The 23,773-nt window shown below is 43.5% G+C and overlaps 4 protein-coding genes across 9 annotated transcripts in view; 3 read left to right on the top strand and 1 right to left on the bottom strand.

The window, feature by feature from the left end:
- Positions 1-23,773, top strand: part of LOC126564970 (D-3-phosphoglycerate dehydrogenase) — a 483,268-nt gene that overhangs the window by 110,915 nt on the left and 348,580 nt on the right. The gene's annotated exons all lie outside the window — the stretch shown is intronic.
- LOC126565418 (proteasome subunit beta type-2) overlaps positions 1-23,773 on the bottom strand; it is a 549,154-nt gene that overhangs the window by 383,405 nt on the left and 141,976 nt on the right. The window lies entirely within an intron of this gene.
- LOC126563976 (uncharacterized) overlaps positions 1-23,773 on the top strand; it is a 333,716-nt gene that overhangs the window by 248,476 nt on the left and 61,467 nt on the right. The window lies entirely within an intron of this gene.
- Positions 10,538-23,773, top strand: part of LOC126564236 (gamma-tubulin complex component 4 homolog) — a 68,762-nt gene continuing 55,526 nt past the window's right edge. The window contains exon 1 of the mRNA XM_050221225.1: positions 10,538-10,542. The gene's annotated coding sequence lies outside the window, so the exon portion shown is untranslated. The remainder of the gene's footprint in view (positions 10,543-23,773) is intronic.

Raw genomic sequence — 23,773 nt, 5'->3', positions numbered from 1 at the left:
CAGGTGCAATCAGCCCAAGCGGATCATACATCTTCGCGATGCCTGATAGTATGGATCGCTTCGTTGAGGATGTTGATTCAACACAAACGTTCGAATCAAAGCACAGCTCATCAGATTCTGGTTGCCAGGAGATACCGAGTGTTTTCACAGTTTCATTGGGAATGAACTGCAACGATGACTGTGTGCCGATCTGATCAGCACTTAAACCGCTGAGAACACCTAGATGATTCGATGTCCACTTGCGCAATTCGAATCCACCTTTCGCAAGCAGATCCGATAGCTCCTGGCGAAGACGGACAGTATCTTCTACTGTACTGGCACCACCAATGAAATCATCTACATAAAAGTTCCGTTTCAGGGCAGCTTGTGCATGCGAATAGTGAGCACCTTCATCATCTGCGAGCTGAAGCAAGGTGCGCGTAGCTAGGAACGATGAAGGCGAAAGTCCATACGTAACGGTGTTGAGTTCGAAAATCTGCATCGGGGCTTGTGGTGAAAAACGGAAAAAGATTCGAACCAATCGACGATCATCAGGATGCAACAAGATTTGTCGATACATTTTCGCTATGTCACCCACAAGCGCAACCTTGTAAGTACGGAATCGTAAGATTATGTCCAGCAGATCGTCTTGCACGATAGGACCGGTGCATAATATCTCGTTCAATGAATAACCAGAATTCATTTTTGCAGATCCATCGAACACTACTCTCAGTTTCGTTGTTGAGCTGGATGATTTAAAAACGGGATGATGTGGTAAATAGTAGGCCTGTTCCTCTTCCCTACCAACATTTATCGGCGACATGTGACCGAGATTCAAATACTCCTTCATGAATTGATGATAGTCCGCCTTTAGTTGTGGATCGCGTTCCAGCCTCCTTTCCAGCAATTCGAAGCGTCTCAATGCTGTTGCCTTGGACTGGCCGAACTTCACGTTAAAGTCAGGCTGTCGAGGTAAACGGACGATATACCGACCCGAATCGTCGCGTTGGGTGGTTTCTTTAAAAAGTGTTTCGCATAGTTGTTCTTCAGGTGAATAGCAATCTCTAACCTGCAACTCTTCTACATTCCAGAATCGTTCGAGCGATTCCTCTAGAGTGCTCATGCAAACGATGGATGTTGCATTCGAGTTTTCCTCAGCAGGATTCAAAGACGATGCTGAGCCGCTCACGACCCATCCGAACACACTTTCGATGAGGACGGGAAGCCCTGACGAGATTTTATGTTGTGCCCCACTTTGAAAGAATTCGTGGTAATGCCGGGCACCGAGGATGAGATCTAACGGTGCCGACTTATGGAATTGGGGGTCAGCAAGCATAAAATTCGAGGGTATTTGCCAATCATTCGCGTTCACGTCATGTGCTGGCAGATTCCCTATCAAGTTGTCTACTATCAAAAAGTCGGCGCTCAACTCATACGGGCTCGTTCGTGATGAAATGTTGGCACGCACCGATTTTGTCACCGGGGTGTTCGAATTTCCCGCTCCGATAAGTGCGATGTTAATCGCATCGCATTTAAGCGCTAATCTATGAGCAAGCCGGCGGCTCATAAGATCAGGCTGAGACGCACTATCTAAAAGTGCTCGCGCAGGATGAGCGACACCGTGCGCGTCAACTATCCGAACTACGGCAGTTTGGAGAAAAACGTGATCGTACGTTTGCTTGCTCGCGTGTGCTGCTACGTAGTGTGCTTGTGTATTCGCCATGTGATCGTTAGTGCTGTGTGGTGCATTTACGGGAGCATTTCGCGCAGCTGGCGTGGTGGGTGCAGTGGGAAATGTGCCGTGTGAAACTTGTGCGTGTAGTAGTGTGTGGTGCGCTAAATGGCAGTGTCGACACTTGTATTGCGAGGAGCAATCACGCGCTCGGTGATTGTCCCGCAAGCAATTTAGGCAAATTCGTGTGTCTAAAGCTGTTCGGTATCGTTGTGCAGGATCCATAGCAAGGAATCGCTGGCATCGCGTAACGGCGTGAGGCATATTGCATACAGGGCAACTGTGAGGTTCTCTATCGGCGGTCGCAAAGCTCGTAGCGCGCAGTAAATTTGGACGTCGCGTGTGTGTGATAGGCTCCGCGAGTGACGTATCTGGTTTATTTACTAACAATGTTTCGAGTACTCGCATTCGACGTTGTAAGAAAATTACAAGATTCTCGTAACTTGGATTTTCGTCATTGGAAGCGTGCTCTTCCCAATCACGGAGCGTGATTGTTGGCAGCTTGGTGCACAATAAATGCTCCAAAATACTGCTCCAAGCGTCAGTATCTTCACCCAAGTGGTGAAGCGTATTTTTGTGGCGCTCAAATTCGTCAACCAGCTGATGAAGGGTCAACGCACCTTCGTGCCTGATCGGCTTCATGCTAAACATGGCCTGCAGGTGACGCTTTTTTAGCAAATATTCATTGGAATATCTTGCAGTGACCATTTTCCAAGCTTGGTCATAATTTGCCGCACTGATTGTAATCGCCTCGATAACTTGCGCCGCTTCACCCTTCAGCGCTGCACGCAAGTAGTGAAATTTTTGTATGGCGGGCAAATCTACGTTGTCGTGTATAAGACACTCGAAAGTGTCCCTAAAGGTCAACCATTGCATGTAGTCACCATTGAATTCCGGGAGTGTGATGGTGGGCAATTTTATTCCCTTCAGGGAGCTGTTGCCAGCCTTTTGCTGCGCGGCCTCATTACGTGAAATTTCCTTCATTTTCGCTTTTAATTCGCCTTCCACGTAGATTAAGCGTGGCTCGAAATCCTGCCTCAACGCGTCGTTATGCTCGGATTCTTCAACAGTGGTTGATGCATCTTCCAGCTGTTGTTGAATGTTCTCCAAATCGTTTGCCAACTGCTGGACTTTATTAAGTCGAATTTCCACGGCATTGGAGTCTCGCTCGGGATCAAATTCCCGTAAAAACTGTTCGTGTCGCACCAAAGTAGTGAGCAAAATCGTCCTTCGTGAAGCCAAAATTGTTTGAGTAGGCATTTTGTTAAACGGTGCGAAAGTTGCGTACTCGAGTGTAGTGTACTAAAATGCGAGCTAAATATCGAAATGCGCGCGCGTGGATTATGCTAAACTTATCGAAAAAATCGCGAGTATTCGGGTTGTAAATATCCTGGTCACGGCACCAATGTTCTTTCGCGGATTTAATTTCGGATAAGTTTTGTTTGTCGCAGCTAATAGTTACCGGTTGATTCGCTTTTGAAAATGGAGAGAGCGCAAAAAGCCTTTTCGCCCCCTATTTATTGTCTTTTGAGGAACAGTTGGTTCCCTTGCCATCACCACAACAACAATCTTTTGTGTGCCGCAATCCGCTCCTCCGACAAGTCGACTGTCGGAGGATTTACAAAAAAGTAAAACAATGTTCCAACAATTGTCTTCTACGAAATGGCCGTGAAGTTTGGAACCTTTGCCCGGTTGTACAGGTGTAATAGGTGCTAACATTTTCTGTCGGCTGCCATGGGTTTTCAAATCGTTTCTTCGTCCTGGCGATTTGAATAAAATCGCACAAACGCACGATTCATAAATTTGTCATTTACATAATGACAAATTTATGAATTGAGTCATTATGTAAATTATCCGGGAATAGAAAAGGAAATTAAAATATGAAAGGCGTCCCGACGAGCAATTCCGACTATTGCTTCTCTTGTCGTTGCCAATAATCATACTTGTACTAATCTTAACTCAAATTGGTAAATGGTCTGCAACGTGCCAACACGTAGTGAAGGCCCGTAAGTGTTTGCCTAGAAGGTTTAAAAAAAAGGGTCCTGGTTTGAGATAATAAATTGTTGTGATATTTCTTCTTCATGTACTTGTGCTAACATTTTTTAATTTGTTATCTTTTCATCGCCAATTCAATTCTTATGTATCCTTGATGCAATCACATCTACACTCCAATCCCACCCCTTTGTTGCGTTTTGATAATAATCGCAAAAACTCATATCACCTTCCTTCCTAAATGTCCCTTGGAGCGAGTTTTGCTTCGCTCCGAAATATGTGAACTTTTTGCTGAACATTAAGTCAGTTTGTTTGCGGCTCATGCATTTACTTCTAGATCTCAAGCAACTGGTCCTTCCAACGCGCAATTCAATACATTTGACTGTCATTGCATCCCTCCAATTGTTCACACGGTGCTGCTCAATCTTAAGCTCATTTTATCGCCTGGTCCTAATGGTATTCCCTCATCTATCTCAGAGCCGGATCTTCTTATAAGCGGACTGATCGATGGATCAGGAGTTTAAAGTCTCTGTTCTCTTAAACTCTTAAAGGAGTTTAAAGTCTCTGGAGAACATCAGGAGTTTAAAGTCTCTGTTCGTTTCCCAAGTTTCCCATCTTTGGATAGTCTAGTCTATTTATTTTTGGATACTGGATATTCTAGCGTGACACCTACAGCAATGGTGGAGCGGATTCAGAGGACTCCACCTCGCTTTGTCTTGCGGAATGTATTTGGCACTTCTGGCTCAGTGTTGTCGCGTCCTGTACGCTGTCACTTGCTGGGTCTGAAGCCCTTAGAATTTTGTCGCACACTTGGTCAAGCATACCGTATTGCCTCCCTTCTCCTTAATGCCATTGATGCTCCTGAATAACTCTGATCAATTAATCTATATGTACCCACGCACCGTCTTTGTTCTCGTCCACCCTTAGTGATTGCATCAAGAATATCTTCAGTTTGTGCGAATGATTGGTGTTTTAATTCTTTTTCCCATCTGTTGGGCTTCTCCATTTTGTTATTCGTTCTAATAATGCTGTAGTCCAGAATTTTTCGAATTTGTTTCATTACAAATTTATAATTAATGGAAAACAATAATTTTGGATATTCTGGAAATAATTTTATTTTTAATTTATTATTCCTCATTTTTTAAGCTTCATGAGACAAACGCGTAATAAACTATTTATTCTTACTTTTTATATACAACACCGTGCCATTAGCAAAACCTTGAAATCCACCTCAAACAAGCAGCGGACACTCGAGACGGCGACAATCCTGTCGAGGTTGTCGCACAAGGGGAGAGGTTCGGTAGGGGTAGATTGCATTTCCCAAGCCAACAAAAATGTTTCGCGCCTGCATCTCTCTGGACAATCAGGCCATCGGTACAGTACAAAAAAAAACGGGAGAATACAAAAAACGCAACATAGCAACGGGTAGTGGTAGCAGCACACCCGTTATCAACGTCTCAGAAGATCTGTGCGCTGGCTTGGGCGCAATGTCATGTTCATTCTTATGTTTTTGCTAATGGTCTGGCTGATTCAAATCGCTTGGCGCTGCACCATTTTTATCGGTCATCGTTTCGGCGCACACCCGTGAAAGTCACCGAGAGATATGGCCAAGGATGGTCGTTAAGTGGACACATCATCATCAACGCTTTAACGCACTCTCTCTCTCTCTCTCTCTCTCTCTCTCTCTCTCTCTCTCTCTCTCTCTCTCTCGCTCTCTGTCTGTGTCTCTGTAGGCGGAAGGGCGAACGAGTTTTATCAACGTTACAATATCGAATCATTTCTCGTTCGGTGGTGCGTTTGCTGCACTGCATTTGATCGGATGGTGTTGTATCGGTCATTTCGAGACTAATGGGTTTGTGGCCATGGGTGGTATAAATGTCATCGAGCAACATTCTTAACCCTTGCATGCTAGCTGCTACCATCAACGCTGCAAAATTGCTGATTTGAGATGGTTTTTGCAGTCAATTGTAAATTTTAGATATTAATTAATGATTGTTTTTTCTTCATTAGATTAAATCTTTGATATTTCAAATCTGTAGAATTTTTGAAATGTTAAAATTGTGTGAAGTGTATTTTTAAAGTGTATTTAGCACTTCGGCAGGTTACTCCATGGCTAATTTGTTGTAAGCCATCATTTCGACACTTGACAGCTGTAATGCTTTAATTTTGTACCCTTAAGGGCCACCAAGTGGTAATAAAATGCAATTATTACTCTCTAGAAACTAGTTCAGACTCAGAAGCAAGAAACTCTAAGAAAAAGTTAAACTAATTGAAAGAATCTTTAAGAGATCATTATTAGCTTATATCACCAAAGACAATACAGGCTAGTTATAATGCACTAATAACTGTTTTGATATAATCCAGTTGATATAAAATTTAAAAACAATCACATTAAAATTCTTAAAAATGTAAAACAAACGTAAAATAGTTAAATTTCCGGCCGGAAAGGGTTTTGGACTCGTCAATGTCACAAAGTTCAATCCGTTCGATCACTAGTTGAGGGTGATTAGCGCATTAACCACTGCATGTGGGGCATCGATTAGGGTAATTGAACCTGTATCGGTACGACACTGCGCCACCCAACCATTATCCGTCGAAATGCAATCAGTCCGATTGATTGCAAATAGTGTTACACTACCGGAACTCGTCATCCTCGCCCCGTCATTTATATCAACATCTGAGGTTCGGCTCAGCTCTGCCCAGCCACGGTGGTGTGTGTGTGTAGAATTCCCTTCCAATCCTATCCAGTGCAGTGCAGCTTTGTGCTACTCAACTTTAATGTTCTTGCCGGAACACGATGGCCGCCCCGGAAGCGGGAGATGTCGTGAAAGTGTATTTAATTGCAGGACCTCCTGCTGTTGCTAGCAGCGAAACCATTGGTGAGATGATATTTCACCGCATTTGCTTCGCTGCCATGGTGTCGCTAACCGGGCCTTGGGGTAGCTTGGGAGTGCAATTAACAATTTGTGACCATTCACGAAGGAAGAAAGTAGCCACACAGAAGAGAAATTGCAACGAGCGTTGGCTATTATTTGTAGTTGTTCAATTTGAGTTAATTAAGGCGAATGAGTTGATGGTTGTGTGTAAAAATGGTCGCACAGAAACAGACTTTTACAGTAGTTGTTACAGTCCTTGGGGACAGTTAAAAATTTGTCGGAAATAAAATTGTTGTTAACTTCTTTCACTTTTTTCTCTTGGGGCCTGTCCTCCTAGGTCTTGCCAGCCATCTAATGGTTTACTAGCCTTTAAGGTTCCAAGTAGTAGGATAGCCAGTTCACGCTATGAGAGAACGGTCCGGTTGGGATTCGATATCCGGAACTACAATATTTTTTGTAACCTACAGAACCTTGGTCTCCAAACCATCGCTTGCAAGACAATCCATAACTGGATGGTATAAAAAAAGCTTCGGAAGCATAATGTAAACACGGCACGCTCGCCATCTAGCACAAGAAGCAACAGGTAATAAACGAACAGATTGTTTGTAAACACGAAAACCACCGTAAACTCAGTTGCAGGTGGAAACAAATAACACACCCCACAACGCAGCTAACGTTTAACAAATTCCACATGTTTTCATAACATACCATTGTGGTTGGGAAATACGTCAAGAAAAACAGGAGCCTTATGCAACGTACCGATGTGCACAAGCAATGAACGAACAAAAAATTCATAGTAAGTTAAAAACGTAGAAAATTATTTTTTTATTTTCTCGTCCGACATGTCAGATAGAAATCGGAAAACTGGTGTTCTTGAGTAGTATAAACTCAGAAATTCTAGGCCTATTATTGCTGGCATCCTTGATTTTTAACACTAGAACTATTTTATTATAATTCTATTGGGTTTCGCGGACCCAATAGAATTCGATTGATGATCACCAAATATCTGCTTGTTGGGGACTCTGACCGTGATAGAGCCCGACTCGGCAGCAGAGTATCAGATGGCAGCGACGATCTCGAGGTGGTAAAGGATTTCTGCTACCTTGGAACGATCGTACTTTCGGATAACAACGTAAGCAGCGAAATCCGAAGGCGCATTGTACAGGGGAATCGTGTCTACTACGGGCTCCACAAACTTCTGCGATCTAGAAGATTCCAACAAGACACGAAATGTACGTTATACTGCAGTTTTATACGTCCGGTAGTCCTCTACGCGTGCGAGTTCTGGACTATGCCGAAGGAGGACGTCAATGCACTCGCCTTTTTCGAACGGCGGGTGCTTAGGACTATCATTGACGATGTGTGCAGCATGGCTGGGGCACGTGATGAGGGTGCTGGTTCCTTGCCACACCACGAGCTCCACACGAGGCGTAGAGGAGCACAGCGAGCTCGTTGGCTGGATCAAGCGGAGTCAAACCTGTCGGAGATTGGATGCAGCCGTAGATGAAGGACTGCAGCCCTAGACCGAGTTTCCTGAAAACTGATTGGCGACCTGGCCATGCCTACGCGACGTGCTCAATCCTGAGCAGGCCAAGAAGCAAAAGAGAAGGTATATAACCGACAGACGTCTTCCTTGCATTATAACTATAGTATAATATGTAATATACGAAAAATAAAACAATTAAGTTAACAATTTTATGTTTATGTATGGTTCGTCCAGTAAAAAGCTTTGATTCTTTTTGCTGTAGACGAGTTGAATCTTCAAATTCGGTAGAATTGCACGCGTGAAAATATCGGTAGTTCTAGTGTTAAAACGTTGCTGGATAATCATAACTGCCCACGAACTTAACCGGAGGATGTTCATCGTCTACTCCAAAAAATATTGATAGTTTTTCTATCAAATCTGAATCAGAAAATCAAGAAAAGAGCCTAGGACAGTTTGCTTAACTTGCTCCATAATCTTAGGCAATTCTGCCTTAGAAATAATCCCAGTTTTGTCTTGTGCTCACTTACTAGCCTACTACTTTCTCGCTAATTACAACGAAAAGTATTGATAATAAGACGCGAATCTTTTTCTTCCCGACTCGACGATCTTCTAGGTTTCTGTTGTCATCTTCTATTAAGGTGATCTTACCAAAGAGCCAATTCCGGTTTCTGATTACTAAACGGACGTGTCCTTTTATAGCTCATTTACAGGATAATAGAGAGCTACCCAAGCGAGAATAAAAATTCAGCAAAAAAGAAACCCATTCCCTGATGGGCTAAAAAGCTATTCGCATCCTTAGCGAAACGACTGTTCGTTCTTCTTGAATAGTGAGGTTCTCCGTATTAATCACGTACCTGAATGCAACCTTGCAACGGTTTCATCATCTTTAGAAAATGTGAATCTCCATTGCAATAGGGGAAAATGTGTCTTTTCATCTATCCGGTCGAACGGTTCATCACCACCGTGTGTTCAAAGTAAAGAGAACGAGCGGTTGGGAAAGACTGAAAGTCTATTTCTCACCACCAACAAAAACCATGCATTTGTAACATGCTTGTTTGGCTACAAGGCGCACCAGGGCAGCTCCTGTACGCGACGAAGTAACAAGTAACAATTGACCGCCCAACCCGCGGTACAACGTTTGCGCTTCATGCTCGGTGCAATGCTTTTACTTCCGGCAAGTGCGTTTGAGTGGCCCTCCCGATGGTTACGAGCTTGATGGCTAACAAGCGATTGATGATGGACGGCAAAGACAAGAACGGTGAAGATTGAGCCCTGCTTCAGCGCGCATAGCACATGCCCTTGGGGCGCATACAAGATGCCGAGGTCAAGGAGCAGCCACAAAGTAACAGACACATGCACGGTGTGTGGGCAAAACTGGTGGATGTGGACGGGGTGTTTGTGAGACAGGCCTCCCATTTAAGGGTCGTTACTTTCAGCAGCTTGCTCAGCAAAGAGTATCCCTTCAGCTTCCAATGATTGACGATGATTCATGTGCCGCCTGATGTTGGCGTTCTCGGGACTCTCCAGTTTCCTTATCACACATTGCCATTGCCGGGCGTGGTCGATCCGGGAAGTTTTCTCGCGTGTCTCGTTTAGGGAAGTAACGATATTCGCGTCAGCTCGAACATTTTCTGCTTTCAAGCACGGTAGTCAGCTCTGATGCAGTGGTTCATTTGATGATGTTGATGATGATGCTTCATGGTGGGTTTAAACCATGAATAGTGAAACAAATGGCCTTCTGATGTTGGACAATATTTATAAAATGTGTGTAATGATAGACAGATATGTCACATATTTGGTTAGTTTAAATAAATTTTAAATTATAACTAACACTACTTCAATCCATGCACTGTAAAATCCATCCTGGAAAATAGATCAACTTCTGATGTTTATTTTTTATTTTTCCAAGGATTATTTAGAGAATAATTTAATACCCATGCATTTCAGCAACGGACACGGACGCAATAAAATGAACATCACATACAGAGTTCATTAGAGACAGGGGCGATTTATGCGAGCCAAACTCTCCGCACCATTACTACCATATAAATAAGCGTTGCTCCGGGGGTTGCAAAAGGTTTGAGGATTGTGCTTAGTTTTTTGACTTATTTAATGCTTCCGTTGTCACCTTTGCGAAGCACCGGAACTGAGTGGAAGTCTTGTAACGCAGCACTGTACATTACTGCCAATCGGATCAGTATTTCTTAATGTCGAGAAGTTCATGTCCTTTTCTATACCGGCCGCTCGCTCTTACTTTATATCCCGCAAGCACACACACACCGTTCGCTTACCATTTGTTCGAAAACGCCACCCAGATCCTGATAGGATTCCGGGGGTTCCGCCCGGGCTCGTGCGCTCAATTTAATGCTTACGGAGGCCGGGATCGTCGTTCATACATATTTTATTGGCAGAAGTTCGGCCCGGGTTCACCACGCTTAAAAAGAAAAAAAAAGCGCACTCTTCGAACCAACACACACACACACGCACAACTCTGGGTAATGTTTCTTCACACGAATTGGCTTTTTACTCTGTCGTGTGCGTTTCACGAAAGGGGCGAGCTTAAAGTTCCGTGTTGCGTTCTCAAGCGGTGGTGCGCTTGGTTCGTTTTTTGGGAGCGTTTTCTTTTGGCTGTCGTCGTTTTGCTATCATGAAGCAATGGATCTGAAGGTGAAACGTGCGCATCCAAATGTTCTCTAAATTAAGGTGTCGTAATGATCCTTTTTATTGAGAATTACTAACGATTCCGGTGTGCTTGAAGGTTGTGTTTGAGCAGATACTTCGTTGGGGTTCGGGGTTGGGGCATCAAGTGGTGAGGCACTGGGACAAACTCGACTAATGCATACACTTCAATACTGATTCGATTTTTAAGTAATTTTCTGTTTGACGAGCGTTGGAGTTTTATTTTTCCTCATTTACATTCCTTTAAATCATGGAAAATAAAAAAAGAGGAACATATGAAAGATAAACGTAATAAAAAAAGTCTATAAATGTATAGAAACCTGCAGGAAATACAATTCCCTAAAGCATAGATCGTATTCATAAGAATTGGAAGTAATTTAATTATTTTATCTGAGTCTTACAGGACTCAGATAAGAAAATCATTCTACAAAAATACTACGCTTCCTTCTCCAGAGTGATCTTACTTAGCTACTTGTTTCATTTCTTGCTAGGCTCAGGGTAGAGGACGTCGTGATGACTGCATCCGAGCTCCAATAGGCTCGATTCCGCCTGATTAAGCCAACGAACTCGCTTTGCTCCTCTGTGTTTTTTACCGAATTGGTTGCTGATGAGCACCAGGGGCGGCGGCCCGATGATGTAGTGTACAGGTTGTTCAAATCGCATCTGGACCGTCCCCCCGTAGTGAGGACTGACAGTCCAACTATGTGGTATCGGCAAGTCTAGTAAGCCATCCAATGGCCGGCGCTACCTTACAGGTCGTTAAGCCAAGAAGAAGAAGAAGAAGACTACCTTCCAGACTGATCAAGCCAACGAGCTCGCTCAGGCTCGCCCTGAGCCTCGTCCCGAATGGGTGACTAGAACCTGGTCCGATTCGATGTTTTTATCTTTGTCCAGAAAACATAGACAATCTTCCTTGCCCAACTCAAATCCAAAAGATAAGAGCTTATTCTACAGAATAATGTTTAAAAATCGTGCTTGAACTGTATTGACCTTAGCTGCTAAAAATCAGCTGTTAAAAGGGCGAGCAAGACACGAGATCAGTGCATGAAAAATCCACAAATTCAGTATTTTTTTTTTTTATTTATACGCCAAACAATGTAAAAAAAACACGATGTGAAATATTATTCGCTGCATTTAAGTAAGATTTTTCAATTCTAATAAATCTTTTCAAAACGAATTTACCACATTATGTACGTCAGCGATGTTTTGGCTCTCCGAGAGCATGATCGACCACCGGCATAGAGAGACCCCAATTGAGCTTTATTGGACTGTTTGTACGATGGAATTGAAATAACTAATAACTTTGAAACAGCTAAATGAAGCAGCCTTCAAACTGCTTATAACCGTGACGAATGTCGATCGAACGCGAGGCCCTCACAGCAATGGAAAGTGTCTTCAATGTGTGACACGGTATCCGTCATGATGGATACGGTTGTTAATGTCTGCGTTGTGATAAAATTTCAACCAGATGTTTACGATTCGACACAAATTCTTTTTAAGATTCTTCATTTGATATTCGTTCCGAACCGACCCGGTTGTATCATTTGTGGCGACCACCGAAAAGCAACGCTCCTTAACCCACTTAATCCACTTTCGCGCATAAAACAGCAGCAGCGACTCGCGATAAGCACAGCGATATAGAGGGCGAACAATAAATCCAATTTTCACTTTCCTTGAACATTTTCAACGCACGTTGGTGAGCTAGAATTGGTAAACAACTATGAGATTGTGAAAAAACGAAACACCTTCCGAAGGCTATTATGTTAAGCAACGTTACCCCACACTACGTGGCACTTAAGGATATGCTCTCGGAATGTGTTGGATCTGTGCTGGTGTTTCATTTTTCGACTTGCCCTTTTTCGCCGCTGTTTCACTGCAGTTCAGTCGGTTGGACGCACGGTCGTTACTCGCAACATGCTAAAAACTGCATCGTTTCGATGCATAATGTGTGTGTACATGGCGCCCTCGACCCTCACACTGCCGTTGTCATCATCTTATGCGGCCCTGTGTGCGGCTGCATATTAATGTAATTAACATTCGCCGTTCCTATCGCCGGACGTCTTAAAGCTTGAAAGGGAGGCAAAAAAACAACAACACACAAACACACACAGAAAATACATATCACCTCGATCCACACGCTGGGATGGGTGGCAACCGACCCGTTGTTGGTTTTAGCGATTATCGTGTGCTTCTCGCGGGCAGCGGAAAATACGAACGCAACAACAACACAACAACGACATGCCCCCCTCTTACCATCCCCGCCACCCACCACCAACACGTAACAGGCGCGTTGGGCCATACCAGCACGCGTCTGCGCACATGGCTTGTTCGGGCGCGTGCGATGTTTTTGTACGATTAATAGCCGAGCGCCCGTTGACGATGATGAGGACAAGGTGATGTTGCTGTTGCTGGCGGTGCTGCGCAGTTGTTGCAAATCTGAACAATCTGCGGGTGACTCATGAAACGGAATCACCCTAGACGTACAGACCTTTTGGATAATTTTTAAGAACACAAGTACATATGTACGATGAGCAGAGAAGTGGAGTAGTAACAAAAGGTGAATAAAATGTGCAGCATGACTTAAAGGCATTAAAAACTCATCTGAAGTTAGGATTTGTACTGTATTTTAAGGGGATGGATTTTTTTTTGGAAACGTACTTAACAGTGTGAGCATAATTTTATGATTTATGTAAGTATGTAAATAATTGATCAAATATAAACTAGTTTAAACGAACACCATTCTCAAAGATGAATCGAAAAACTAATAATTTAGTTTTAGATGTCATAAATAAAACTACTCAATGAAGTAGTAGAAACAAATCTTATATTAGCTCCAACAAAATGTCAAAGAAAGATCATAAACTTAAAAAAAAAAACAGAAAAAATAAGCAAGAATAGAAAATCAAACACTAAAAACAGGTAAACAAATCAGTAGAATAATTTCAGCACAAAGCTTACTTCATGAAATTATTAATGAACTGATAAGTAAAAACATTTATGATGAAGGAAAAGCATTTGAGAACTTGAGATCTACATGAGAGAGTATAGAAACATGTAAAAGAAAATGAAAAATGAGAATAAAAAAGCAATAATGTGAACGAAATAATACCTTTAAAAACAAACACAAGACAAAACTTTTCAATAAATTAAAACAACATACAAGTGACAAAAAAAATTACTAATGGGCTACTTGTCAAAACAAAATAAGTTTCTTAAGGTCGATAAGAAAATGTGTAAAAAAAAAAAGTAAGTCATATGTAATCTTATTCGCCGGCACCATTGCTAAGTGACGCATGAAGTCTGCCCTTTTTTTATGCTTTTCTCACTTAATTTTTGAATTCATTTTCTCGTCTTTACCCCCTTGCGCGGTTCGAAAGGTAAATCCAATCCGGGGGCTCTCGCTCGCTTACATACCAACACGTGTGCTGTTGCCGGTGGTTGGTGCGCGCGGGCGCGTGCGCAAAACCTCCTTCCTGTTCGACCATGTTTGGGTCGATGCGCACTTCATTTCTCCTGCCACAACCCTGCGGGAGTGTGTGTGTTGCGTTGATGGCTTGTAAGAAATCTAACGTAAAATTAAAAGAAAAAAACTCTTTTCATTCTACCGATGTTTAGCATCTTGCGTACAAAAGCGCACATATTCTCGCTCGCCCAGTGTTGATATGTGTCATAGTGCCCCGTTTAGTACGATCGGTGGCTCAAACTGCTGAGTCTTGTGTGGCACGTGGCCCAGCCGAACATCAGGCTGGTGGAGTGGGCGACAGTAAATTATTCGCACTGCAACGGGTTCTATTCGTCATGTATTTGCACAATAAATCTAAGAAATTATGTTCTTGTTGCGTTGTGTATTTTAGTAGAGTGTGAGTTGTGAAGCTGTCGCTGTAAGACGACGGATCGTATATGATGGATGCGCACCACTACTCGGTGCAGAGTGCATTGCTGGGTAGAAAAATCGCAAACCGCTCCCCTTGGCAGATTGACGGATGAGTGTGTCAAGCGAGATGAATATTGTTTTTGCGAGTAATATTTTTACTCGTATCGGTTTTAATTAATCGTTTTATTTTTCTTCCCTGCAAATGACTTGTCCCGTCAACCGTCGGTATAGGGCTGCCAGAGCAGCACGTTCTCCCTTCGAGCAGCTGACACAATGATCCTCATCTGGTTGCTTTCTTTTCGCTAAACGTCAAGTGTTTACTATATTTAGATGAGCTTTTCTTCAGGAACTTGACTGTCTTTTGTAAGTTAAGATGGTTCCTTCCTGTGTCTTTTTGCTCCGTTCTAGCACTATTATTCGACCCTCATTCATGATACACTCGCATTAGCATTGGAACCGTTGTTTTGTGTTCCGTACACTGCCTTTCCTACACTTCTTGCTGTCGTTCAATCGGAACTTTACGTGCGCGCGGGAGTAAGTTTGTCACGGTAGCTACACAATCGTTACGGGCTTTTATGCGTATTTTATTTCATTTCCTCTCCATATGCCACCGTTCGAACCACTTCCTGCTGAGCCAGGGGAGCCGATCTTTCATTAAAGTTTTCCACGATGAGCGTCTCGTAAATTTAGTGCAGACATTGTGCCTCCGGCAATATTATTCATAACGGTGCCTTTTTTCGTAATAAACTTACTGTTACAGCTCGTCGTAGTGTTATACATTTTTCATGCGCTTCCTGATAGGAGAAGGTGGTTGTTTTTTTTTTTGCACATTTGGCTGGTAGACATTTATTGTTGTTGTTGTGTGCCGTTGCGGTGTTTGAGCTTTTCGCTTTCTTGTTCTTCGAGCGAGGCTCTCTTCAGAGGCGAACACAAAAACCAACACGTCGATCGGCAAATTTACTTTGCTAGTTTATTATTTTCCGCCCTAGTTGTTTAAGGCATTGATGGCTGTGAGTGTGATTCCGTAAGGCAAAAGAAAAGATGGATATTTAATCTCATCTTAACACCTGCAAACGTTTGTTTGCTCAGCAGGTATATATTGGGCCCAATATTTAAGGGGGTTTTGCTTTTTATTTTAACTTATGGTTTGATTAATTAACCGAAACGTGCTTAAATGCTCGAATCATTGTGGTGAGTTAGGTCGAATGTTTTATAATTTTATAATCTTCTGCTTAGCAAGCTTGAGTCTTATGGGAATGATCGATCTGTTGTGAACTGGTTGTCTCCCTTTTTAACGGAAAGAATTTTCCGCGTATGGGTGGGCCCTATCCTTTTCCCAAAACTTATTCTCCAGGCTCCGGTTCTCCATTAACCCGTTCTGACTGTGTGAATGATCTGGACGTTTTTGTTGACTGTAGGCTACTGTTCGCTAGTCACATAGCAAACATTGTCTCTAGGGCTAGCAAAACTCTCGGAATGCTGCGCCGGAAAATCCGACTTCGGATTTTCGCGATCTCGGGTGCCTGCGCGCTTTTTACTGCCCGTTGGTGCGCTCGACGCTGGAGTATGTCTCAGTAATTTGGTCGCCTACTACCATCACAGCTACGTCTCGAGTCGAGCGGGGGTCCAGAGGATCTTCATGTGACTTGCTGTACGCAAAGTGTTTGGAGATACTGGCTCAGCTCTGCCTTCGTATCCGTCACGTTGTCGGCTGCTGGATCTATTACCTTTAGACCCGCCGCACTCATGCCCAGGTCAGCTTCATCGCCTCCCTTCTCCTCTCCGTCTATGACCCTTGTTTGCTATCCTCTATCGATTTTTAGGTTCCTGTCTGTAACGTCTACGCAGTCGTTCTCTCCTGGTCGTCGCATCACGCACAGGTGCACAGCGGCAGTTGCGAATGATCCTTTGCTGCGCGCTTTTCGTGTCTTTTCCTTCCCCTCCGCCACTTTCTGTCCTCGTCTTTACTACTCATCTTTTAGTCTACTTAACTCCCGTTGACCTCTTTTCCCTTAACGTTTAGCGGTTGAGATAATTTTTTAAGAAAATTTGTGTAGCCTTAGGCAGACAAATTGTGTAGTGAAATAAATAAATAAATAATAATGTAAGCTTATCAAACTGTGGCAAACAAACAGTTAGAAAGGAGAGTTCGTTGTAAGCCAGATCTCGCCAAAAAAATTATTTCAAGCGCACATTCACACACCAGAGAGTTCATCAACGCTTTCTATTTCGTTTCGATAACCTTCATGTTTGGCTGTTTTCATTGTCACAGGCGACCTTCCCAACTCGTTAAATGATGCGAACACGATGTGATGAACTGTTTTGTGGCAGTTATTGCATTGAATGGATGTAAATTTTGACCTTCGTGTGCCGTGGAAGGCTCCGCGAAATTCCGCTGGTGATTCGAAAGGGGTAACAGCGTTTTTATTTCGCGCTATCGATAGCATGATGTCGTGTGATGAGCGCATACAATGATAAGTTTGTGGTCTGATAGGGACGATGAGCAGAAAAAAAATTAACTCCCCTGAGCACACCGACCACAATTGTCCCTAGGCTCATAGCGATCCGCACCGCGATGACTAATGTCCGTGTCTGTGCAGCATGGCGGAACGCAGCAAAAACACACCTCGCAAAGAGACTACGATGGAAGAGTATAGTATATGTGTGGGGCAGTAAGTAACAAAACGAAAACAACAAAAAGCGAAGAGAAAAGAAAAAGAAAAGCCTCTTATACACACACAGAAAAAACTGGAGCATTCTTTTATCTTTGTTTTCTTGCGTCTGGTGATTTATTTACTTTTCCCCGCAACTATGTGGATGCGCTAAAGGATGCTGCCGTTGCTGCTGGTCGAGGTGGTGGCGGCTGTGCATCGGATCTGTACTTCGCGGTCGGATTGTCTTACCCCCCGAAGAGGTGGTTGGGTAAGGAAAAAAGCAAGAATCATTCGTGGGCGAAAAGGCGGAACGTGTGTTCCACTGGACTTCTACGGTTGGGCGGTGACGGCAGTGACGACCATACCAACTCTCCCGATCTGCCAGTGTTTTCCGATCGCCGCAACCATTTTGGGACTGCTTGGTGAATGTTGTTTGTATGGATGATATGCCATTTTGTTTCACTTTACGCCACTCGGAAGTGGGAGTTGGGAAAAAAGGTTTTCTTTTTGCTTTTACAAAAGAAACTTTAGAATTGACTTCACGCACAAACACACACACACACGATTACACCATTACGAGCACTTTTTGAAAAGTAATAGATGAAGATGTACTATTTGACAAATGTTGATTTTTTTAGTGGGGAATGGAGAAAAATGACACCACTAGATAATACCGGGAAAATATCAAAATAACATACAAACTAAGGGGCGGTAAAGGCGAGAAAGATGGCGATTTTTCACAATGTTGGACCGAAGTTCAAATCTCATGAGGACGACTCCACCGTAGTGAAGACTACTAACTAGTGATGGCAAAATTCTTATTCCAGGGTAACACCGATACTATAACGAGGAAAAGAAAATGCGGAAGCGACATAGGAATTACTAAGAAGTCGACAGGGATTTCGATTTTCAATCTGAATTTAAATTCACAGTAGACTCCGGAGTAACCATCAGTTTTCTCAGCAGTGCATTTCGGAGTTCAATTCTGAGTTAATAGGCCTGATTATTACATACAAATTGTCAAGACAAGTTGTCAAAAACGGAAGTTTCGAATTATGACAGCCGTTTGTTTTGTCAGTTGGAAAAATAAAACCTAACGTAAGGCAAAACTTACAAGTACACCGCCAAGAATTTGTATTCACACACACACCCACACACACTAACACACACCGGACACTCATATTTATCAAACTTTTTTCCGTCACCTATCCGAAACCTTTCGTTGATAAAAAAGTGCGTTCTGTGTCTCCGAATTAGTTTGGTTGCTGTTGAAACTTCTCAAACTAATTCTTGAAAGCCTTCAGTTTATGTGAAATCCACAAACGATGTAGACTTTCAAGACTAGCATCCAAACTAACTGTGCCTCGTATCGTAAATACAGTCTTCAAATCAAACATAAATAATATCCTTGAGGTAAGCTTCTTGCCCTCAGCTCCCTGAGCATTGTTATCCCAGTCTCACCGCGGTTGCAGATACCAACCCGAACCAGTCGCACAGTACACACGCCGCTACATGACTCATCGTTCCTCAGTCCCGCGTTCCATTCCGTGAAGATTATATGGCCTTTGGCCGTGTGGGGCGGGGGGTTTTATTGATAAACAGCGTCACGCGTTGTAAGGTCGCGTAGTTCAATGGCGTGCATTTTTGTGTATTTGCCATCGGTAATGAGTTTATCAGTTGAGGGGCTGTGAGAACCTCATAAATAACGCACCACTTGACCAGATGTTCGATGGTTATTGCAAACGCGGAGGGAATTTCCAACAGTTCTTATCACGATCGATTACTGGTTTGCAATAAAAAAAAAAAACATAACAGCCCAGTATTGGCGTTTAATGGGATTTTGTCTAGCGCGTTAAAGCGCGCATGACACTGCAGATGTCGTATATAATCTCATATCGTAGTCTTTACGATTTGTTTTTTTTTTTTGTTGACAGACAGTTAAAAATTATGTTTCGGTTTACATTTCAAATAGCATACTCAACACTATCTTTACAGCAATCACTATTCAATGAAACAAACGAAGTACATTGACTTATCTACCTACCGAAGTGTACTCTTGACAAACCGACCCTTATTTATACCAAAAAAAACCTTCTTTGCATAGGTTGATATAGTTCCAATGTTTTCAAAGAGCTTTTTATCATTTACATACATTTCTTTAAAATGTCCATCACACGCAAAAACACAAAACAGGCAAAAAAAAGAAGCTAAAATAAACAAATCTGCAAATATCGCAACTGTCTGTCCCGGCACACGTGTTTTGCAGTGAATTAGCGGATCGGCTAGATTCGGATTGGATTAGAGAAATGCGATTCCCAACGAAGCATTACTGGCAGTAGGGAGAATAAAATCCCTTTTGGCAGTCCATCGGGGGAGAAGGAGGAACTAGCCAGATAAGTGTCGTCCTCGTCGTCCACAGCGAGAGTGCAACGTGTTGCATAAAGAGCTAACCTTTCGCGATGGGGCCAGCCATCGTAGCCCAGGTGTGAACCGGTTGGGGGGGGGGGGGGGTGGCGTCGCGATACGCGAAGTGGAAAATAAAATGGCTAAAGGGTGTTAAAAAGGATGACGAGAAAGGGCCGAAAGGGGACGGGGTGTGTGTTTTTCCTTCTATTTGCACTCACCACCGGGTGCACGACTCCAAGGCCGGGGTGTTCGGTGCGGTTTCGTCACGTTGTTTGGTCGTTTTTTTTTTTTTGCATTTTATTCCTTGCGTCCCTTACACCTCCCCATTTTGCCACCACACCCCGCACGTGTGTGTGTGTAGCTTCTCGTCTCGAGACCGTGGTTCCATTCGAGAGTCTCACAAGTGCGATCGAATAGCCGCAATGACACACTGCAGTAGTAGTACGTTCGCCTGTATTGTACGCGCTGCTGCCGTTGTTCGTCGGTTGGTCACGGAACTGCGGTGCGAGACCGTTCCGCGCCGCGTATTGTTGTCGCACCCGTGACAGAGCATTGCTGATGGTTTAGAGTGAGTGGATTATGAAAAAAGCGACTCACCGCTCACCACTCACACGCGCTTAGGGCTTTTTTTTTTGCACACAGATCCAAAAAAAAAGGTAAATAAATACATAAATAAATAAACAAACCGCTAATGTGCAAAATGTAACATTCACATTCAGTTTTGCAGTTGGGTAAAATTCATCCGCTCGCTTGTTCATTCATGTCCAGCCGACACTGGATGTCCCGATACAATGGTTTCGATTCAGTACGAGAGCGTAAGGATTGCGTGTGGAAGTTATTTCTTTCAAACCGATGTGTCTACCGTGTCCAGCCAACACTATTGGGAAGGATCTCGGGATGGTGCGGAGATTGACTAAGAATGAGCTTGATTAGTATGCGATGCTACGCTCTTGCGCATCCTCGCGAAATATGGAGATAAGGTACTAGAGTCTCGGATGCGATGCAAATAATTGAGATCGCGTGCAAAGAAGTGATCAGACAAAAAAATCGCTTAAGTTTAGTGGGGCAGACGCAACCGAAAGCGTCTGAAGAATCCAGAAGATGATTTTTTCAACATGGTGCAATTTCCGTTTCTATACTATATTGCAAACCATTATTTCTGCTCCATTAAGTAAGTGTTTTTATAATCATAGAGCTATTACTATTATGGCATAGAGCTCTCCTAACTTTTCGGTGCAAAAAGGCTGAATTGTTACTTATATCACGAAACTGCGGCGCCGGTTTTCATACGGCCAGACCGTAGTTCAAATCTCTACAGCGAAGGTGCGTGAGGCGTACACCCGATTGAAACGTATAGCAGTAAGAGTTGGATTGATAATCAATGCGACGAAGACGAAATACCTGCTTGCTGGAGGCTCTGATCGTGATAGAGCCCGAGTGGGAAGCAGTGTGTTAGTCGGCGGCGACAACCTCGAGGTGGTAGAGAAGTTCTGCTATCTTGGGACTGTCGTAACTCCGGATAACGATGTCCGGAGACGCATTGTGCCGGGGAATCGTGCCTACAACAGCCTTCACCGTCTGTTGAGAAGACTTCGACGAGACCGCACGAAATACGCGGATATATCGCACACTGATTGGCCCGGTGGTCCTATACTGGCCACGAGTCTTGGACCATCCGAGCGGAGGATGCAAACACTCTTGGCGTGTTTGAGTTATACGGAGAACCGGACATCCTGACGGTGGCGAAGACCGGCGATGGTTGGGGCATGTTATGAGGATGCCGGACTCATGCCCCGTCAAGAAGGTATTTGTCAGCGACCTTCAGTTCGGCACGAGGCGTCGGGGAGCACAGCGTCTTCGTTGGCTGGATTAGGTGAATGGAGATCTGTCGGAGATCGGGTGCCAACATGGATGGGAAGCTGCAGCCAGGTATCGAGTTTCCTGGAGATCTATTGTTGACCGGGCAATGTCACGGCGAAGTGCTGTTTAAAATAGCAGGCCAACATGATGATGATGATGATGTTCTAAAGGACAATCTTAAATTCCTATACACGCAACACCATCCAACAACGGGTGCATCATGTCATGATTGCCAAAAATTCTCAAATTTTTTGTACCTAAAACTAAAAAAAACGTCAATTTCACAAAAATCTCTCAAAAAAATTTCAATTACTCGTCAAAGCTGGGCTGTGATAATGCAAGAATTATGCAACTTACACATCACCCGCAAACTTCAATTTTTGTACGAAAGAAACCACTACCAACTAATTGTCATGCACAAGCCGATCAGTAAATTAAAATGCATGCCTCCACCAACGTACCGGAAATGCATCGCGATTAAAATTAAAGAACGATATGTATGGTTTGTTAGAATGTACCGTTGGCAAACTCGCTGACCATAACCGGACACACACAATGGCTAGGTCGGTGTGCTCTATGCCACACAGCCGACACTCCTTCAAAAGTTCTCTTGTGGTAGCTCGCAGTTAACCGTTCCTTTTTTACAAACCAATTCAAAGCTGTACATAACTAGTTTTTGGATAGAATTCCAACACGGGTAGTCACACGGTGACAATGCAATTGATACAATTATTAACCACTTATCAAACACATTACCAACACCGACCAACTGCTCCATCTACGTTTTACATGGCCGAGTGAAATGCCTGTGGGACTTTAATCAGTGTCCATGCGGGTTACATTAAATGGGGCCAAGTCAACAAAATGGCGCCGGTGATGATGTGATCCGATTAATCGAATCGGCCGCTAAAAAAAAACCTCCCGGCAGGGTCAACGAAATGGCGCGTACTGCAGACAGGAGCGGAAATGTTGTCGCTCACAAGCGACACACAGTACGTGCATCGACAAGAGGGTTCACGGTTTGTCATCGACATCAATTCCCGTTCCCAGTTCTTCGTGTTCTTGCTGTAACTCGAAAAGGGGTGGTCATTAGGGATTATATGTTCGCTCTCTGTCTCCGTCTATTGAGTTTCCTCCCCTTCGAGTTTTCCAGGCGGAACCGAGTTTAAATGAAACCGGATGCGGTGTGTGTACAGAGTGTTGGCGGGTTTTATGGTTTGCCACATGGGAACTTATGGATTCTCTCTCTCTCGATTGTCGTCGACCATAGTGTACAAAATACGTCCATTAAATACGACATTATTCGTACTGTAAGCATACACTATGTGTGTGATTATTAAAACGCCTGTCTTTCCCTTCTCCAAGGCGATAGTTGTATGCTTTGTGGTCAACAAGCGAGCGTCTGTTATTTGGCTCTTGCAACGCTTGGACGCGTCGTTAAGTAAAACCAATTGCTATTAATGGGAGGAAATCAAGTGTCCGTTAATCTGTGGAGCAGAAAGCATATGTTTTGACTAAAAATATTTAAGCTGATAATATATTTTACTATTGGGGTTTATGATGAATTTGACATTTACCAAACTAGCAACAAACTGATCTCCTCATGTAATTAAAATTTGCTCCAAAATCTTGACTTGAATGACGTATAACGCTCGTTACTGCCTTGTGTACCGCTTCACACGAATAGAGAGAGGGAGCAGTGCACAACAGGCAAAACATCGCACAACCCCATCCGGATTGTCGTCATCATAAACGTATGTGTCACGTTTACGCATTTCGTTATCTGCATTACTACTGTTCAATTGTTCGGAATTTGACGGCAACGCGGCCCCTTTTCCCGTCCTAAATTCGGTGATGAAATTGAACTGCACACAACCTTGTAGAATGGATTACCGAAATTCCTCTTTAAATGTTATCTATGACTATTGGGAACTTTGGAGAGCTGAGGGAAACTGAAATACACCATTATCGGACCTTACTGCTGCACATCGCTGCTGTCATCAGAAAAATAGCACTCACATTAGTCATCGCACACGCACACGAGAACATCGAGATCAACAGCAGCGCACCTAGCACCGAGGGTACCCGTGGGGTGTGATGCGAGTTTGGTGGTGACTTATGCTCCACTATGTATGCCACTACCGGCTATAGCTCAGCTTTGGAACGAAAGACACAACGACTAGCACCGATCCGAGCCGTTGGCGACGGTACAAGAATTCATCTACATACTTTTAA

The sequence above is a fragment of the Anopheles maculipalpis genome, chromosome 3RL, assembly GCF_943734695.1.
Source record: "Anopheles maculipalpis chromosome 3RL, idAnoMacuDA_375_x, whole genome shotgun sequence".
NCBI classification, from domain to species: domain Eukaryota; kingdom Metazoa; phylum Arthropoda; class Insecta; order Diptera; family Culicidae; genus Anopheles; species Anopheles maculipalpis.
Note: the sequence above shows the minus strand (reverse complement) of the source record. Positions and strands in the feature narration are given on the sequence as shown.